Genomic DNA, 15,215 nt, shown 5'->3' with positions numbered 1-15,215 from the left:
GCGGAAGAATGACTGTCTGCCAAGCAACCCTGGCTCTGGTATCTCTGAGACCCCATCCCCCCCGGACCACAGGAAGTTCCGAACCAACCTCCTAAGCTGTGCCACGCTGGATCTCAAGAAACACCAACAGGAAGCCACATACCAAGCCGTGGCTAGGAGGACCTGGTTGACTACCAGGGCACGACCTGCAAGGGAGAGCTTAGCAGTGCTCCAGAAAGTCAGCTTCCGTCGAATGGAATCTAGCACCGGGAGAAACTGCTGAGCTGGCGTGATATCCAGGCCGACCTGAAAGCCGAGATATCTAGCTGTCTGTCCCCGCGGGATCCACCTGAAACCCAAAAACCTCCCCCACTGAGAGCACGCCCCGGGGTTTGTGAGAAAACCAACTGATTTGTTCCAGTTGATTTTCGCACCGGCTGCTGAGCAGAAGACCTCTAGAGCCATCCTCACCCTCTCCAACATCATCTCGTCATCTTGGACATACAGTGCTGTGTCATCCGCATACTCCGAGTCCAGGAGCTCCGTGTCCTCCCTGAGGGGAAGGCGAACACCCCGGATCACGGTAGACCTCGCCCGAAGGTAGTATGTCATAGCCTCGGCGAAGAAGAGAAACAGGTAAGGAGCAAGGGGGCAGCCCTGACGCACTGATCTCTCCAAACGAAAACGCTCTCCCATCCTGCCGCCAATGATGACCTTGCTAGAAGCTGTCCTGTATAACGCTGAAATACCCTGAATCCATCCTGCTGGGAAACCTAGTCGCTCCAGAGTCCCCTCCAGGAAGGACCAGTCCACTCGATCGTAGGCCTTCTCAAAGTCGAGAAGTAGGATGGCTAAATGTGACCCACTGTGCTGAGCCCACTCCGCCGCCTCTGAGAAGGTTAAGACATTATCCAGGATACTGCGATCCTGGACAAAGCCTGTCTGAGTGTCATGAATGAGGTCTGGAAGTAGAGGCCGAACTCTGGCGCTGATCATCTTGGCAAGGATTTTGTAGGCGGTGGTGAGGAGGGTGATCGGGCGCCACTGACGGATCTCCTGTCGATCTCCTCCCTTCGGGATGAGGCAAATCAGTCCCGAGGAGAGGCTCTCTGGCATATATCCGCTGCTGAAAATCCTCTGAAGAGCTGCTAGGAGGGGCCGATGGATCTGATCCCAAAAGGAGGTGAAGAAAGCTCGGGATAGCCCATCCTCGCCAGGGCATTTTTGCCCGTCGATGGCCATCAAGGCCTCCAACATCTCGTCCGTAGTGAACGGTGCCAACAACGTCGCCTGCATGCTGGGCTGGATCAGGGATGGAATGTGCCTCCACACCTCCTCCCGGGAGCGTCGAGTGCGAGGGGCAAGCTGCTCCTGCTGGAAAAGAGTCCTGTAGAAGTCGGTAGCCAACCCCAAGACCTCACCCGGATCAGTAACGATGTGCCCCTCCGCTGTCCTAAGACTCCGTAGCTGATCACCTGCTGCTCTCTGGCCATGCGTCCTGAAGAACTCCCTGCACATCCGGTCGCCCTTCCGAGCCCAGAAAGAGAGAGAGGCGTGATAGGAAAACTCTGAATGGCGCTGGAGAGTCTCCTCAAGAAGGGCTCTGGCTCGAAGGGCCTGGATCCGAAGCTCCTCCGAGCTCGGGGCTGCCTGCTGGAGTCGCTGAATGAGGTCCCTCCGAAGAGCTCTCTCTGCCCCACCACTCCTGTCGAACCTGTAGGGCTGCGAGCTGGCAAATCTGGCTGGACTCCTGCAAAGCCTGCGCCACCGAATCAACCAGATCCACGCACTCGCCCCAATCTCTGTCCCATAGACTGCCGATACTGCTGCGCACGTCCTCCCTCGAGAAGATGGAGTCAGGAATCCGGCACGAACGGGGGGGAAGGGCCTGAACTGCCGAGTCTAATGATAAGAGCACAGGCGCATGGTCGGAAAGTGTCGTCCCTAGAACTATACCCGCCTGACCGCCTTTGCTGATGGCCCAATCACTGACATAAAATCTATCCAGCCTCTCCAGGAGTCTGCCTCCTTCCCTGCGGAAGCCCCACGAGAAGTCCAAGCTCCCGTGCCAACGGCGGAAGGACGGGTCTCTCCAGCTGTCCCTACCTCCTATCGCGAAGATAAAAGAGTCCCAAGCGGACTGCTCTGCCTGAGACATGCCTGTAAACTCTGGTCCTCTGCCCTGCTGGTCCTCCAAGGTCTCCAGATTGTTGAAGTCACCTCCAACAATCCAAGAATCCATGTCTGGGAGAATCCCTGTGAGTGTCCTCCAGAAGGTGGCTCTGCACCGGAGGTCTGTGGGAGCATAAATGTTGAGGATTCCTATTCTGGTACCCTCCAACTCCAGGCCTACCCAAAGGGCACGGCCTGGGATCAACGTGCCATGACCAAAAACTCCCTGGGCTAATTGCTCACACACGGAAGTACAGACACCTCCACTCCTCCCCTGTGCGCCGATCGAGGGCTTACAATAAGTGTGAGAACGTCCAGGGAGAATCTTCCCGCAGCTACGGGAATGAGCCACAGAAAGCTTGTGCTCCTAGAGCAGAAGTATATCCAAACGACCAATCACTGCTGGCTGAAGTTCCTGTCTCAAAATGAGCTTCCTAGGACCACAGGTGCCAGAAGAATGAAACCCGTTCACATTCCAGGAGACAAGGTGTAGGCTCATGGTGAGGACTGGGAGGCTGCGAACAACTGTCTGCTCGCGGCAGATGCTCGCGGCAGATGTCGATGAAGAAGCTGACATTTCGGAGTGGAGGCGCTGACGCTTATGAGAAGGTTTGCAGGGGGAGGCGGGGTCGCCCTGCCCGTTCTTCAACACCTTTAGCAAAGGCGAGAGGCCTTTGGTGCCATGAGCAAATGCTTTCTCGAGCCAGCTCGAGATCTCTGAAGTAGTCATCCCGTAGAAGGCTCGGAGTTTCTGAGGGGTCCAGGCTCTGACATCCTGGGGGAGGGGCCATGATAGAGGGGGCCTGAGGATCACAATCAATCTGAAGCGTTTGGCGGCGCAACGCCACCGCAGGCGCACGTCACCCTCGGACCACTGAGTCTCGAGAAGCTGCCCACCAGACGGGCCTATCCAGGAGCAAACCTGAGCGTGCGTCTGCTCTCTGAGAGCCTCCCAGACCGAGTCGTCTGTCCAAGTTTCGGTGCCGTCGCTGAGGAACGTGAAAGCAAAGCTAGGGCCATCCCTCGGGTCCAAGGCTGCGATCTTCCCATCCGCCCCTACTGATGTCGAGACAAGCAGGGAAGGTCCCAAGGTCGGTCACATCCAAGTAGTCCCAGGGGCCAGATCTGTAAAAGTCACGAGGAAGCTCTCTCTCCTGAAGCTGAGGCCCACCAGAGTCTGCAACTGAGGGGCTAGCGGACAGGGAAGCCTGCTCCAGTGGTGGTGTAGACTCAGGGTGTCCTGCCTGTGGAGGGGAAGGGGGAGGTGGCTGGGGGGTAGGCGACTCAGACTCCACGGAGGCGACTAGCGGGGGGGGTGGAGGAGGGGGAGTGGGGGCTGCCCTCGGCTGAGGAACCATCGGTACAGCTGACTCTGCAGGAGAGTTGAGAGAGGCAGGGGGGGGATGGGGCTGCATCTGGGACTGGGGCTGAGAAGGAGGAGGAGGAGACTAAAGAGGAAGAGGCGGGGGCTGAAGTTGCGGGTCGGAAAGAGGGGGGTGCGACTGGGGAAGGGGCTCGGACTGAGTGGAAAGGGGCTGGGGAGCGGAAGAGAGGGGGACCTAAGGCTGTGGAGGGCGGGCTACCGTCGAAGAAGAAGCTCTCCCAGGACCCTGGGGCGGCTGCCTGTCAGGTCTCTGAGGTGCTGCTGCAGGTTGGGTAACCTCTGCCTCCTTGCCTTTATCGGAAATCTTCTTGTTCTTTCCTCTTTTCCTTCTAACCTCAGTCCAACCGCCACCTAACTCTGGACCGGACTCCGGCTGCCTCTGCTCCTCCTGACGTGGCTGCCCGAAGGGGGGGGGAGGGGGCGGAGGGGGAGGGGGCGAGGGAGGCCGAGAGGAACTGGCGAATCGTGGACAAATAGCAGCCAAGTGCCCAAAGCCGTGACACCTCAGGCACTGGCCTGGCTGTCCGGTGACTACCATGCTCTGGGTGATGCTGCCGGCATCTGTCACAATCTCGATCACTGCAGGGAGAGTCGCAGGGTCAGCCACAGCCACACGGACTCGGGGGGCTCCTGCCGTAGTCACCGCGTCGGCGAAAGTGTCGTGCATAACCTAGCCAAAGTGGGAGCCCAGGTACCTGACAATCGGCCGCAGCTCAGCAGCAAGACCTGGAAAAACTAGCGTCACTGGATGGCGAGGTATGCGGAACCGAGCATCAAAATCCGCTGCACTGAATCCACGGTACCAAGGGACTATCATAATGATCTTTCCATCCACAGACGTGGGGGAACCAGCAATCAGGTTGCTCGCAGCTTTCGCATTGGACAGTTTGAGCCAGAAGATGCCCCTTCCCATAAGGGCCACCTCCTCAATATGGCCGTCCTCTAGCATGAGAGTGGCCTGGAGCCAGTCCCTGATGGCTGATCTGGAGGGGGAATGTCCAATGACTCTGCCATAGACAGAGGTAAGGGCAAAGTCATTGGCAACCTCCTGAACCCGAGACGATTGTTGCTCTGTCAAGATGACGCGATATACATCTGGAGAGGGAGGGTCCGACTGGGCCTCCGGTTCCGGGCAGGGAGCCGCCATACCGCCAAGACAAACTGCGAGACCTTCGATGAAGAAGAGGCTGCCACCCAAAAAAGGGGGGGGATAGATGCGGGAGGGTGGAGCCTGGGTGTGAAGAAGACGGGTGAGGCGAACCGGGGCGACGTGAGTCGGGTGGGGGAAGCAGAGGCGCAAGCGAGAGCGGAGGGGGAGAGCGAGAAGGATGGAGGGCGGAGGGCGGTGGAAACGAGGTCGGGAGGCGGAGGTGGTGGGGGGTGGGGGCTGAGGATGGAGGGTGGGTGAGGTGAAGAGGCGAGAGTGGGGGTGGGGCGGGGCGGGGCGGGAGGGCGGGAGGGGGCGGGGCGGGGCGAGGCGGAAGGGTGGGAGGGGCGGGGGGCGGCGTAGCGAGGGGGCGGGGGGGTGAAGCGGGGGGCAAGGGGGAGCGAAGTGGGGGGGCGGGGGGCGGGCGAAGCGAGGGGGCGGGGGGGTGAGGCGGAGAGGCTAGGGGGGGGTGAGGCGTAGCGAGGGGGGCGGAGTGAGACGGAGGGGCGAGGGGGATGAGGGCGGAGAGGCGAGGGGAGAGGGCGGGGGAGGGTGGGTGAGGGCGCAGCGGGGTGAGGCGGAGGGGCGAGGGGGGGAGAGCGGAGAGGCGAGGGGGTGAGGCGGAGAGGCGAGGGGTGAGAGCAGAGGGGGTGAGGGGGTGAGAGCGGAGAGGCGAGGGGGTGCAGGCAGCAGCGGTGGGGGTGAGGCGGAGGGCGAGGGGGTGAGGGCGGAGAGGCAGGGGGGTGAGGGCGGTCAAGGTGGGGAGGAGCTAGGGGGGGGTAGAGGTTGCGGGAGGGAGGGGGAGGGCTCGCAGGAGCAGCTCAGAGCTTATATGCAACGGATTTTTGCTAGAAGTACTCACCGTTTAGTACTCACATTTGAGAATACATGAAGAAAGACAACATTAAAGTTCAACCAATGATCAATCATCAATGCCAAATTCCAATACATTATAAACTATAGTATATACACCACATGTGTCATGCATTTACAATTTGCATAATGACTCAAGAGTAACAAAATGGCATTGCAAAATTCCAAGTTCCATCTCAGCCTCCAGGAAAAAAATGAAAGAGTACATACTACAAAGGTAAAAAGCCCAAAAAGTGTAGGCCCTAAGCCTTGGCCCATAAGACCTATACATCAACATCTGGCGGATCTATGGGATCCTCCTCTTCAACCTCAACCTAGTACCATTGGTCCCATTTGGTCTATGAAAACCAATATACTTGTCATGTGTATACTCCTGTCTCATCTTGTTAAGCAAACACAAGTTTGCATTGACAAAGACAAGATCATTAGCCCTGTGTACTTCGAGACGGTTCCTCTTCTTTGTGTGGATGTGGGCGAAGCTACTCCACAAGCGCTCACAAGAAGAGGAGCTACAACCCTGGCTAAGAATCCGAATGGCAAGCCATTGTAGCCACCGATGCATCTACTTGTGCCTTTCTTTGCGGGTGCCATGATGTGTATAAGCTGCTTTGCTTATGTCTGGGAGGTTGGATAGCTGAAGGAGCATTTGGTGTCTGAACTTGTGCACTCCTAGAAGAAGAAACAGTAGCACAAGAAGGAAGAGGACTTCGAAATGCAGTAGCCACATGAGGACTTGAACCTGAAGTAGCTCCTGCATCTGTGGATGTTGTGGTCTTTGTCCTCTTTGAGCTAAGCAATGCTTCGACCTCCCGTTGCATCCTTTCTTTTTGTTCTTAAGGTACTTGCAAGCAGATCTCCCTTAATGCCAAGAAGATTGGTAATGGATCTTGCATCAGCCTTTACCGTGGCTCTTCCTTCTACCCACTTAGTGAAGTAGTTGGTGGCGAGGATGATGTATCATGCCCCAGTCCCCTTAGCAGCTAGGCTTATGGGACTAATGAAATCAATGCCCCATTTCTTGAAGGGTTGGTCGAATAGGATTCCGGTCAGGGGCATCATGTCTGCCCTGTGTGAAATTTGGATACGGCGGCAAGGGTCACATCATTTGACAAATTCGGTCACGTCTCTGAAGAGTGCTGACCAGCTTGCAGCACTTTATGTTCCGTAACATCAAACGCAAAATGACCTCTTGCGATTCTTGAGTGGGCTTCTTCAAGCACCTCGATGTATTCATGTTTGCCCATGCATCTTCACAATATGCCATCCTTACCCACTCAGTAGAGTTGGCCCGCTATCAGCAGCTGATATGGCATTGCATCCTTAATGAGTTTACGGGCTCTATCCTTCTTGAGGTCCTGGCTTAGGGGTAGTCCATTGGCCCAGTAGTGGCCAATTTTGGCGGCCCATTCTAAAATGACATCGAGGAAGAAGAGGGAAGCACTGGGGAGATCATCTTCTACTCCCGTTGGAGCTTCGCCGTTCAGGATCCTCGATAGGTGGTTAGCCTAGAACATGGGTTTTGTCTTTACACACAGTGAGTGTGAAGTTGAATTCTAGCAGGATCAGCATCCACCTAGTGATGCATCCCGTCAGGTAGGGTTTGTTGACCAAGTACAACAATGCTTAATGGTCCACAAAGAAGACAAACTTGTTAGCTAACAAGTAGTGCCTGAACTTCTTGACTGCATAGACCATGGTGAGACCCTCTCTCTCAGTGGTGGTGTGGTTAACTTCAGCCTCATTTAGTTGACAGCTCGCAAAGTATATCAGGTAATCCAAATTATGCTCCCTGGGTTGGGCTAATGCACATCCAATGGCAAAGTTAGAGGCATCAATGTGGATGTGGAATATTAAATTCCAGTTTGGAGACCTCAATACTGGTGCGGTGGCTAGAGGTAGCTTGAGGGTCTCAAAGTATGTTTGGCATTCTTTGGTCCACTCAAAGGTTACTGGTAGTTTGTGGGCTATGTTCGCATAGAACAAGATGAATCTCCGGTAATAGCCTGCATGGCCACTAAATTGTTGGACTCCCTTAGCATCGGTGGGGGGCGGTAACTCCAAAATGAGTTTGATTTTGTTGTGCTTCGTAGAGATTCCATTCTGGGACACTATGTGTCCCAAGATGACACCATGTTGGAAACTGGCACTTAAGGGGGTTGAGGGATAGGCAGCATAAGTTGCACTTCTCGAGGACGAGCCTGAGATCTTTCAGGTGGTCATCCCATTTTGAGTTCACGCAGATATCGTCCGAGAAGATTTCCACAAAGTCCCCTTGAATACCGTAATCATCATACGTTGGAAGGTAGCAGGGGCATTGGTTAATCCAAATATCATCACCCTGGTTGCATATACACCCCATTTGGTTGCGAAGGCGGTCTTGTGTTGATCTTAGGGGGCGATTGAGACTTGGTTGTAACCTAAAAATCCATCTAGGAAGCTATACACTTCCTTTTCGGCTATCCTTTCCAGAAAATGTTTTGTGAATGGCAGGGGGTAGTGGTCACGTCTCGTGTCACATTAACCTTCTTCAAATCCATGCATACTCTAATTTTTCCATTTTTCTTCAGGACTATCACAATGGGTGATACCTAGTCTGTATGCTTGATCTCATAGATGAATTCTGCATCTATGAGTTTCTAGATTTCTTTCCTCACTATGAGTGCATATTTAGGATTCATAGGGTAGGGGTGTTGCTGTATTGGCCTGATGTCATCCATCATGGGGATTGTATGATGTACTATTATGACAGGTACTCCTTTCATGTCCATGTATTTCCAAGCGATGCAGTCCTTATATTCCTGTCGGAGAGCTACTAAGGCATTCTCCTCACTGGGAGTTAGGTCATCGGCAACAAATATGGGTTGTGGGTCCTGCCCTTCTGAAGCTAGGTTTACTTCTTTGATCTGGGCCGACGGTCCATCGTATCCTTAAGAACAACCATCCTCTCGAGATCTTTTATCTTGTTGGTATAAGATCTTACGATCCTAAATAATGTAGGCCTTGTAGTGGGCTAGTACCTGCCGTAGGTCTTCTTTATCCTCAATCTCCTTCTCTTTTTTTGCTGGAGCAGTGGAGTTTTTGGCCTTAGCCTTGCCTTTGGATATAGGGGATTTGGGACCTGAAGGGGGCTCTTCCATTGTACTTATAGAGCCGACAGGGGTGGTTACCCTACTTACCCTATTTCCCCAGTAAGAGGAGAACTCGTGGTTGCCTACTTAGGATAGCCAGTGAAGATCTGATTTTACCCTTATGGTTCCCTTGCTTACCTCTCGAGGTTTGAGCATTTTAAACATCCTTAGGGGGACCGTTGGGGTCAGCCCCTTGAGCTCTGGGGTGGTGATCTAAAACCCTCCTCTTTCTGGGAAATCTATGTTGGCTAAGATGGGCATCGAGTTCTGCGAGAATTCTGGCTCAGGGAGAGGTGCATACCAGAACTCATTAGACTCCTTCTCATCCTCTTCCTTGTCACAGGGTTGGAATAGTTTTATGGAGGTGGTTTGGGCAATGGTGTCATACTCTGTGGCAAAGAGGTGTCCAATGGGTGGGCCTTGTAGGTTTGTAGGTCCACTCTCATGGTCTGCTCCTTGTGCCATAAATAGCTATTATCATTGCGCTAGTCATGCACGAGTCCGGACATTCGCAAGAAGGGTTGCCTAGGATAGCTTCATATCCTGGATGTCGAGTGAAGTCCATGACCACAAACTTGACAGGGTACGTGAATCCAAACACCTTAATATTTATGCCAGTCAACACTCCCAGAGGTTCAATGGTTCCTCCATCAGCTAGCTTTACTACCAGATGGGTTTGCTCGAGTGCGGGTTTTCCCCATTTCTCCTAGCATCCCTTGGTGCAGACACTCACTCCTGCTCCCCCATTTAGGATGGCTTCCACCTTCTGGTTTTGGTAGACCATGGGGATAGAGGCGTTTGTGTCATCACCCTCAAAATATTGGCCTAGCTTGTTGATGGGAATCTTGGGTAGGTTTTGCCCCTTTTCTAGCATTGATTGGTTGGGCTTAGGACTGGCAAGGGTTGGAGGTAGGAACGGCCTATTCATCCAATTGGATAGATCATGCCATAGGATAGGATTTTCTCTTAGCAGAGATGCGATCGGCATTTTCACCTTTGTTGATAGGAAGGCAGCCAGCCGGGCAGTGTCGCAGGGTTTTGGTGAAGCTTCTTCTCCCATGGACAACATGTCATTGAAGCCGTACAGGTCTCCTTTGTCTTGGAGGTTATGCAGAACACGAGATCGAAGGGGCCTTTGGGCCTGCGCACCGTGGAGGACAAGAGTGAAGAGAGGGCTGAAGGCTGAGGGCACTTGAGGCTTGAGCCTTGGGCACTCGGGAGGACACGGCTTGAGGCTTGAGGCTTGAGCCTTGGGCACTGGGGAGGACACAAAACGGGCAGCAGCAAGCAGGGAAGGAGCGGCGAACAGGCAGCGACAAAAGTGACGGGCTGCGCAGGAATTTTTTTGTTTTGTCAGGGTTTGCAGGCAGAAACGGCACGTTTCCCCAAGGGGTGAAACGGGGAAACGCGTCGTTTTCCCCAGGGGGAAACGTTTCCCACAGAAACGCCGTTTCTATTCTAGATCAACCCCGAAATGCCATTTCGCCTATTTTTTCTCCTGAAACGCGCATTTCCCGTAACTATGGTTGGAAGACACCCTGCGGGGAGCTTGGACAGAGGATAGGTGCGAGGAAGGAGCTCGCCCCTCTGCTACAGACAGCGGGAGTTGGTTCCAGGTTTTGTTTTTCCTTGTTCTTTCTTGCTTTGCAGCTTTTTGCAGTGCATGCGTGTTGTGTGCAGTTCTTTCAGGACTCCTACAGGTTCTAGCAAGCACTCAAAGGCAAGGGTGATCCTGTGGAAGGCCTAAGGACAGTCTGGATGCATGTGATAGCCTTGAGGCTGCCTTGAGCTCAGTTTGCCAGTGGTTTGGATGCTTGAATGCCTCTAAGTTGTGTCGGATCAGAAGTGAATGCATGAGTATGGCTTAGTGGTGCACTTGGATTAGATGCTTTGAAGACAAGTAGAGGATTTACAGAGAGGAATAGTGCAGGGTTGAACCCTTGTTGTAAAGCATTTCCATTCAGAAGCATTAAATAAATACCGTAAGGGGTGCCAAGGCATTTGGGGCCAGTGGGTGCACTGTGTACTATTTTCATTGAGCAGGGGTATTCTAGCCTCACCTTTGTTGTTGTTGAAGCTTGTTTCTAAGTTGTGCTAAGTGATTGAAGTGACTGAAGCTTGCATTGTGGCCATTTATGAAGTTAATGATTGTGTAGAAGAAGATCACTGCCCTTTTGTTTATCGAAGGCCGGTTTCAGTGGTTCCATTGCCGGGATCGTCACCATCTTCCTACAGAGGTGAGCCTTGGTGGTGTTGGGTGAAGGACACCTTCAGCGCAATTGTTGCTATAGCCATCAATCTTAGCAAGCATGTCACACCGTGAGAGGTCATGCTGTCACGGAGATTATGCAAGCTCCTCCCCCTATGGTTGCTTCTGGAAGCAAAAAGACATCTCAGAAGAAACATAAGAAGCATAAGAAGACTCCTAGGCATGTTTCTTTCGGTGGACAGCCGTCAAAGATGCCCTCGATGACCCCTGTAGCGGGTAATGCCAATAACTTTCATTCAGTTAAACAGGGACAGCAAGCCCTTCCTCAGCCCACGATGCATCCAGGATATTTCGGAGGGGGATCAGTTTTTCAGGCAACGGTGGCACCATCCGCAAAGGCACCCGGAATGCCAGGTAGCTTTGTGGGCAGCATGCAGCCGGGAATGCAGAATTTCCAGCAACCTATGATGGGTGGAATGCCCCTTGCAAATGCCAATATGATGTACTCAAACATTGGGATGCAGCCTGGAATGCAGACAAGAATGCCTGGGACAATGGGCAATACTTGGAAGATGCCACAGATGCAGGGAGTGGGACCTGGAATGCCAAACCCCACCATGGGTACGGCTGGAATGGTTAAGAATGCGGGAGCAGTGATGCCCCCACCGTTTTTACAGCCCCCCGTTTATGACAATCTCACCCCTAAATGCAAATTGAAAGATTACAAGGAGGGAGGGGCAACTGTCAAGTTTGAGACTTTCAATGGGATGCAGGATAGATTGAAGGCTTTGACATTCGTGCAACAGTTTGATGCTGCTTACTCAGGTGGACACTTCACAGAATCCTCCAAAGTCCAAAAGGAAGCCACCTTTTTGAAGGGCAATGCGCTCCAATGGTGGACCAACCTCCTCTTGCAAGGCAGAGCACCTACCACTTGGTTCGAATTCAAGCAAGTCTTCTCAACAGCATGGCTCACTACCACTTTTGAGGTGAATATCATGACCACCTGGTACAGGTTGGATGCTGCAAATTGCAGAAATTTGGAGGACTACAGTAAGAAGTTTTGGGAAGCCCTACTGCCAGTGAATTCTTACAGACATGTACTGCTGTCCGAGTGAATTGAAAGATATTGCTGCGGGTTGCCAAAGGAGATTTGGGACTACTACACGAAGACAAGGGTTTCCAATATGTCTCAGTTGGTTGAGAATGCCACTACAACTTATGCATTAATGCAAGGGAAAGTTTCTGGGTTCAAAGGAAGCTCACAGGAGACATCAAGGTCAAAGGGCAGCAAGACGGAATCCCCTAAGAAGTTCAGAAAGTTTTCGCAGCCCATGAAGGCAAAGTTTGTTGGAGGACAGAGGCGAGTACTGACCTGCATGTCTGATGAGGAAAAGCAAATTCTTTATGATGCCAACAAGTGTTATATTTGCAAGGAGGAAGGCCACAGGGCTTTTGAATGCCCACATAAGAAGCGGAAGTTCCCTCCTTCTGAGCAGGGAAGTTTGTTGGAGGACAGAGGCGAGTACTGACCTGCATGTCTGATGAGGAAAAGCAAATTCTTTATGATGCCAACAAGTGTTATATTTGCAAGGAGGAAGGCCACATGGCTTTTGAATGCCCACATAAGAAGCGGAAGTTCCCTCCTTCTGAGCAGGGCGAGCACAAGGAGGAAAAGAGGACTGATTAGAAAAGTAAAAAGCCCAAGCCCATTGCTGGTCTTTTGCCAGACTTGATTGGGGCTGTTCAGAGTATAGATGCTACAGAGTTATGCCGGGCATGGGGCAAGATAAGAGACCAGACAGCTTTGATGTTTTTCGATCCGGGAGCCAAGGCCAATTTCATCTCTCCAGAGCTGGCTGGAAAGTTAGGAATAAGGGCAAAAGAGATGGGTCCTTTGTGTGATGCAGATATGGCTTGTCCGGCACTCAACCAGTCAGTTAGTTTGGTGATAGGCAAGCTGCGGATGCATATTTAGAGCTACGTGGACACAGAAGAGTTCTATATTATGCCGTTGAATGGTTGTGATGTGTTACTGGGGATAGCTTGGCACTTTCGTGTTGGGGCTGTTTTGGATACAAAGAATAAAACAATCACAATCACTCACCGTGGCAAGACCCACGTTCTAGATGCTAAATTGAAGAGGGAAACCATCCCTGTTGTATCTGCTTCTGCCATTGGCAACGTAATGAAAAAGCATCTTTCAGCGTACTTAGTGTTTGCATCTGAAAAGAAGTCAGTAGAAGAAGAGTCTCATTTTTCTAAGCTGGAAAAACAGCGGACAGATTTTCTTTTTCAGTTTAGGGACTGTTTTTGTGACTCACTTCCATAGGAGTTGCCCCTTGAAAGGCCAGAAGACCACACGATAGATATAATCCCTGGTAGCAATCCTCCTAACCGACCTCCTTACAGGGTCAGTGCAGCCCAGCAAGAGGAAATAATGAACCAAGTCAAGGACCTACCGGAGAAGGGGCTGATTCAGCCCAGATCTTGACCTTACTGCTCACCGGTGCTCTTGGTCCAGAAGAAGGATAGATCTTGGCGGATGCGCATTGACTATAGAGCCCTCACTAAGATTACCATTAAGAACAGATTCCCTATACTTCGGATAGATGATATTTTGGATAGGTTACAAGGGTCTGGAATGTTCAGCCGCATTGATCTGAAGAGTGGTTATCACCAGATCAGAATTCAGCCAGAGGATGTTCACAAAAAACAGCATTTCGTACCTTATTTGGTCTGTACGAGTTTCTTGTCATGCCATTTGGGTTAACCAATGCACTTGCCACCTTAAACAGAATGATGGACAGGATTTTTAGAGAGCACTGAGCCTTTGTTGGCACTTTCTTCGATGACATCATCGTGTTCTCTCAGGATGAGGCTGAACATAGGAAGCACTTGGCAATTGTTCTCGAGGAGCTACGGAAGCATAAGCTGCTTGTCAATGCCAAGAAAAGTGAATTCTTCATGCATGAGATCCATTTTCTTGGGCACATTGTTTCCAAGGATGGAGTTAGGATGGACACCCTGCCAAGGTAGAGGCCATCAGGAATTGGCCACACTTGAAGAACATCCATGAAGTACGTAGCTTTCTGGGCTTGTGCTCGTACTACAAGAGGTTCATTCGGTATTTTGCAGAGATTGCATCTCCTTTAAATGCCTTACAGAAGAAAGGGGTCGCTTTCAGATGGGGTCCCAAAGAAATTGCAGCTTTTGACCTACTGAAGGAGCGACTCTGCTCAGATCCTGTGATTATTTTGCTAGATCTTCGCAAACCCTTCTCTGTCCAATGCATGCCCTTCCCCCACCTTCCATCTCTCTCCCCTCACTCTCCTAGAGATGTTGGACGTTTTCAGTTGTTCTTGTGTAGTGTTTGAGCTGTTTCAAGCCTGTTTTCAGCCGTTTTAAGTCTGTTTTGACTGTTCCAAGGCTAGTACACACTTTTAGGAAGTGCCAGAAGTCATTTTTGAACTTTTTGAAAATATTCGTACGGGCTGTATGGACGTCCGTACGGAATCGGTACAGACGTGTTCAGCTGCCTCCAACAGGTGCCTGGGGTTGTCTTTTGCTATGCTGGACCTTTGTGCACATGTTTCTAGCTGCGTGGTGGCTTCTGGAGCTGTTTTGGAGCTGTGCATGGTGCAGGAGGAACTTTCCCTATTGCTTTTGGCTCCCTCTCTTAGGAGGACTCAGGCACAGATCCCGAGGCAATCATTTCGGGCAAATCTGTGAACGATCTCTCCTCTACAGCTCTTTCTTGTTCACCCTCCGCTCTCTACCTTCATTTCTCTCTTCTCCTGATTGCTGGAAGACACTTGCACCCTGCGGGGAGCCTGGACAGAGGATAGGTGCGAGGAAGAAGCTCGCCCCTCTGCCACAAACAGCGGGAGTTGATTCCAGGTTTTGTTTTTCCTTGTTCTTTCTAGCTTTGCAGCTTTTTGCATTGCATGCGTGTTGTGTGCAGTCCTTTCAAGACTCCTACAGGTTCTAGCAAGCACCCAAAGGCAAGGGTGATCCTGTGGATGGCCTAAGGACAATGTGGATTTATGTGATAGCCTTGAGGCTGCCTTGATCTTAGTTTGCCAGTGGTTTGGATGCCTGAATGCCTCTAAGTTGTGTCAGATCAGAAGTGAATGCCTGAGTATGCCTTGCCAGTGGGAATTCTAGTGGTGCACTTGGATTAGATGCCTTGAAGACAAGTAGAGGATTTGCAGAGAGGAACAGTGCAGGGTTGAACCCTTGTTGTAAAGCATTTCCATTTAGAAGCATTAAGTAATTGAAGTGAGCGAAGCTTGCATTGTGGCCATTTATGAAGTTTATGAC

The 15,215-nt window shown here is 51.8% G+C and overlaps 1 protein-coding gene and 1 pseudogene across 8 annotated transcripts in view; both read left to right on the top strand.

Moving 5' to 3' along the window:
• Positions 1–15,215, top strand: part of LOC147880803 (uncharacterized) — an 88,584-nt gene that overhangs the window by 5,871 nt on the left and 67,498 nt on the right. The window lies entirely within an intron of this gene.
• Positions 11,510–13,386, top strand: LOC147880805 (uncharacterized; annotated as a pseudogene).

This window comes from Dipteris shenzhenensis, chromosome 32, assembly GCF_047967505.1.
Source record: "Dipteris shenzhenensis isolate YYH24624 ecotype China chromosome 32, Dip_SZ_1.0, whole genome shotgun sequence".
Classification (NCBI taxonomy): domain Eukaryota; kingdom Viridiplantae; phylum Streptophyta; class Polypodiopsida; order Gleicheniales; family Dipteridaceae; genus Dipteris; species Dipteris shenzhenensis.
The sequence above is the reverse complement of the archived record's forward strand: the minus strand, read 5'-3'. Positions and strand labels throughout refer to the sequence as shown.